Raw genomic sequence first — 4,237 nt, 5'->3', positions numbered from 1 at the left:
GAAAAAATAACTCCTTTAAGGAAAAGTTTGCCAAACATTGTCTCAATGTTTTAAATAATTCATTGAATTCGAAAATACTTTTAAAGGAGTTCATAAGTGTATAGCGAATAATCTTGGAGGAAGAAAGTTTGATTCTGGAGTAGAAAGTTGGGAGCCTTTCGTAGTCGTTTGAAAATACGAAAATGCTTTTCGCGGCCGGGCAGCAGTGAGTGCCACCTCTCGATTTAAATAAGAAAGTAGATAAGTTCCGTATAATAGAAGATATTTTTGCTATAAAAAAGTGGAACCTAAATCGTAGGCTCAACCTGAAATCGCCGCTCTACGAGTAAATTCTACGTCCACGCATGGGAAGTTGCTCTCGTGTTAGCCCTAAAGGGTATTCTTCTCCAGAATCAAACTTTCCTCCTCTAAGGAATAATGATTTTGTCGGAAAATAAATGACGGTTTAACCTGAAAGCAAAGGAAATGGACGTAAACAGACAAGTTCATAATAATAGCAAGCCTTCTCAATGACTAAATGACCATTTACCCAAAAGATAGAACCGTACTTCATTTGTCAGCTTTCTAAAATCGTAGGCACTTTGTGCAAATATTATTATCGATTCGAATTTATTTTCTATTAGAGTTGTTCAACGAACCTTATATCATTAAGAGTGTTTGACGATGCTGAAAAATATTTGTTCATTTTGTATCGACTGTAGGTTTGATTTGAAGTTAGACAAGAATTATCTAGACCCCATTAGCGTTGCGAACTCTAAGAATAGTGTGTTTTAAGTTAGTTTTAATAATATGTCTAATTTAAAAATAGTTCAGGGAAAAACTAATGAACGTTTGTAACCAGAGAGATTAACGAAATATGAACCAAATAATTTTAGGGAGTTAGACAAAAAGACAAGAATTCCTGGGAATCTCGCGGTACTGTAACAAGTTCTGAAAAACTGAATATAAAATCATGGATTTCAGATTCTCGTTCTTATCTGTAATGCTTTGTCCACTTTGAACTCGCGCTCGCGTGTTCACGCCTTCGTCTATCCCATCTTTGCAACAGATCACGAAAAACATTTGCACTTCTGTTATGATACACGCAAAAATTTTGCTTTTTCCCATTCTGAGAGCCAATAAAGTTTTAGCAATCATTGCGCCATCGACTTTGTCCAAAGAGAAAAACGAAACTAATCGCCCCACCCTTCCTTTCCTCTGTGATTGGTGCTTTTCTCGCGAAGACGCGAAATTCTTTGCCTTGTCGCAAGAAATTTGTATATTCGCGAAGTAAAGACGCAAAGTAGCGAAAACCAAATGTGGACAGTAGCGCGATTTTGCAAACAAGCAAAGCGAAGATGCGAACTCGCACAATGTGTCAGTCTGGACAGGCCTTAAAACCTTGAAATTATTCACTGACCAAGGGGTCAATTAACGCTTTTTCAATAATTTTTTCTGTTTTGACGCAGGGTGACAATATTTCCGCCCCGTTTATGACGAAAGGAGATATCTCTGTTCAGCATCCGATAAGGACCACATTCCGTTTTCATTACACTCTATGTAACTTGCGAAACGTAACGTAAGTCAAGTTTTAAATTAAAGTTTTCATATACTTTTGGAGATAAGTTGAAAGTCGTTAATTATCACATGTAAACAATGTTTCAACAATTTCCCATAATCTAAGCCTTGTTTATTACTTTCCATTATACTCTGTCTTCAAAATGTGAAACATACGATTCGCGGGAAAGACGACTCGGTGACAATTGTAGTGAATAACGAATTTTTACAACGGTTTATCATTTACACAGGCTGAAAAGGGTGGAAACTGACATGGCACGTAACGACCTGATTCATCTTAATGAAACACGTTATCAGAATGAACTATATTTATGGAAGAGAGCCATAGAACATGGAGTATGAATACAGAACGTTGCAGATTTAAATTCAACCCGAGATAATATAGAATACTTTCACATTCATTTTCGTTTAATAGATTACAGACGCGGCATTTTCTTTTAATAGATTACAGACGCGGCTTCAACAACCTATATCCTATCAAAAACAATAACATGTACAACAAGATGGCCCAAGGGCTGGGCCTTAATAGTAATTTTACACGGCTCACGTGACCCCCCGTATAGTTGATCTCCAATAAATCGTACAACTAAAAACATTTCTGAAACGCAATCGTGTATCCCCTTAATTTCTAATAACGTCACATTTCAAATAATATTAATGAAACTAAATTGTGCACCCCACTAAAGTATAATTTTTCAAAACCATACGAATCAAATAATGTATCTAAAACCAAATCCTGGATCCCCTAAACCAGAAATCACTATGACCGTAAACCGTCCCCTCTATTTTACGAAACCTAACCTAACCTAACCTAACCTAACCTAACCATTCAGCATAATCTCTGATGTATCACGCGCATGGTGCCGTTTCTTAAATTTTAACGGAATAAAATTCCGTGTAAAATTAAAAAAGTGCAGTAGTGCACGAAAATTATCATCTTGTTTCCCTTCACTCAAAAAAGCCCGCGAGATTTAAACTACCTTTCTTTCCTCTCTCTCCGAGCGGGATGCCCCCTCTCCCTCTTCCCCCTCTCACTAATATACCAGGCAGGCAGTTCTCTCTCTACGCGGAGCTTCGTATCGCCACCGCGTACGCTAGCGATCTCTCTCTCTCATCGTAAGCGTACGTTTCGCGGACGCGACCGGTTTCCCTCTCTTATCGTAAGCGTTCGTTTCGCGGACGCGTTCGGCACAGGGACAGGGACAGGGACAGGGGTTTTGGTGCCGTTTCTTAAATTTTACCGTAATTAAAATTACGTGTAAAATTAAAAATGGGCCAAGCCTCGCCTCGTGCCCTCTCCGCCGTAATACGTTCTGAGATCCCATGTAGAGCCAAGTCTGTCATCTTCTTCTCATTCAATCGCCAATTGAACAATTATGTTATAAATTAAGTCCTTTTCCTAATTAATAACCAATATTCTTTGACTCTATCCTTATTAGGCTTAGTGTGGAAATCCCTTCATAGGCAAAAGCTTAGATTATTATTATTATTATATTATTATTATTATTATACATCTTTGTTCGTATCAAAAATATCGTGACTTGTAGATAATGTTAAAAGGAAGTCGAGGGAATATTCACTAAATCGATGCCGATTTTAAAATAATTGAAGGGATATTCACCAAATCGTTTATGGTTAACAAATTTATAAGAAAAGTCATGCATAACCCTATGTAACGTTTATAAGGTAATTAACTGCGATTGCCAAGTCACGATATTTTTGATACGAACAAAGATGTATAATAATGATAAGAGTCAAAGAATATTGGTTATTAATTAGGAAGGTTCAATTGGCGATTGAATGAGAAGAAGATGACAGACTTGGCTCTACATGGGATCTCAGAACGTTTTACGGCGGAGAGGGCACGAGGCGAGGCTTGGCCCATTTTTGTACATGTTAATGTTTTTGATAGGATCTCACTTTTTTTGTAGACCCTCTTGTTATAGTTCGTTTGCCAATATAATTACTAACGTTTGTCCATATTTACGCTGATTTACCCCTTTCGACCCCCAGAGAATATGCCGAAAAGATTGTACGCGATATCCTAATAAAAGAATGTAGCATCAGTTACGACACATTTCTTTTAAACTACTACTCCTATTAGCTTTAATATGTATCTAACTTTCGGTTAACTTAGGACCGTTACGTTCTTTCACCAAGAACCCACATTATTTCTCTTGAAAAGACGACAGCGCCATCTAGTTTTAATATCAAGAACTAAAGAGCAATTTTATAAAAATTTGGGGATGTTTTAATTTTTCTGAGCTTTATAAAATAAATGAAAACTAAATCATGAATTTTAAGTTTCTATCTGCTCAAGAAGTACCTTAGAATTTTGATGATCGGTGAGCGAGTGAGTGAGTGAGTGACAAAATAAGGTAAATTTCACCTGCAATATTTCGAAAAGTATATAGGGTAGGAACTTGAAATATCGAAACTATAGCTAGGATTGACGGTTCTCGCGGCAAGCAAAATTTCAGACTTTTATCTATACCCATCACGAAGTTACAGTGGGCTTAAAAGTGTCGTGAGTTGCTTCGGGAAAAGGATGTCAGTGCTCGACTTGGCTGGGAGCACGTTCCAATCCCATACGCATTGGAGAGTTGCCACCAGTCACCAGCTTTGCAAACTGTGTCCTTTGTATCTTAACGTGCGTCAAAGATAAAGAAAATCAAGCTAA

Source organism: Phalangium opilio, unplaced genomic scaffold (genome assembly GCF_054372755.1).
Source record: "Phalangium opilio isolate 3A_F unplaced genomic scaffold, DU_Popi_V2 ptg001170l_1, whole genome shotgun sequence".
In the NCBI taxonomy this organism is placed as follows: Eukaryota; Metazoa; Arthropoda; class Arachnida; order Opiliones; family Phalangiidae; genus Phalangium; species Phalangium opilio.
Note: the sequence above shows the minus strand (reverse complement) of the source record.